This window comes from Puntigrus tetrazona, unplaced genomic scaffold (assembly GCF_018831695.1).
Source record: "Puntigrus tetrazona isolate hp1 unplaced genomic scaffold, ASM1883169v1 S000000008, whole genome shotgun sequence".
Lineage (NCBI taxonomy): Eukaryota > Metazoa > Chordata > Actinopteri > Cypriniformes > Cyprinidae > Puntigrus > Puntigrus tetrazona.
The window spans coordinates 158,245-159,304 of NW_025047688.1; positions in this window are offsets into that span (position 1 = coordinate 158,245).

Consider the following 1,060-nt stretch of genomic DNA (forward strand, 5'->3'; position numbering starts at 1 on the left):
AAAATTATATACAAGCAACAGAACTGAATTTTTGTTGCCACTCTTTTATTCCACAGAAAGAATGACATGGGGTTGAATATATTTTGAGGGTGAAAGTGGGATGGGGTAGGCTATCCCTTTAGCACAGCTTTGCTGCCCTTCTGCAGTGCAGTCAAAGCCACTTTTCCTGGAATCAACATCTTTAAAGCTTTATCAACGCACTCCAGACCACGATCCCTTAGGTCTCTCTGATCTAATGAATGAGAATTCTCTTGGTTACCCACATTTTTGTAGATTTCTACTCTGCTTAGGAGGTGCCTCTCAGTGAGCCTTATGAGGACACTTGCACATACTCATGAAGAGGCACTTAACAGAATCCGTGTATCCCTCGCGCACAAACCCAAAATTCCGTCTGACTTTTTTTCCTTCTTTTTCTATCAAACGCTATTGATTACAACGCATGAAAAATCAAACCTATCAGTGTTTCAAGGTGCGAAGTTTTGAAGGCAGTGTAAGCAGTAACTGACAATGTTGAGGTCAGTTTATATTGCAGTGTGTAATAATTTCGGACTAAGTTATTGTGGCCATGAGTATTTCATGCTTTCTTCTCAGTTCATGCGTCTGTGATCATGTGTGAGCCTCGAGGCAGATTCCCAACTCAGAGAGAAGCCAACCTCCAAAGCCAGTGTGTTACAATGGAATTCTTCTCCCTCTCTCTTCGGTTTCTGACTCACATGACCCAGGACACTTTGTGACATCTAAACCTTGTAGAGAGACTACACCATGAATCAACACAAACCAACTCAAAGTCAATATGCTGGTGCAAACACATTCAACTTATTGGTTCTTGTCTAGTTAGTGTTCTAATTCCCAAGGTTTGAAGCTCTAAGGTAGGCAATTGCTGGGAGGGAGGGTCTCACTATTTTCTCACTATTTCTTATCCAAGGTTCTGAGATCAAGCAAGTATAATACTTAAATTTTAAAATACAAACTTGAAATGCATAAAGTAGCTGATCTTTTCAATATATTAATTATTGGTTCCAAATTATTGTGGTTTTGTTGGGTGAAAGCATAAAATAAC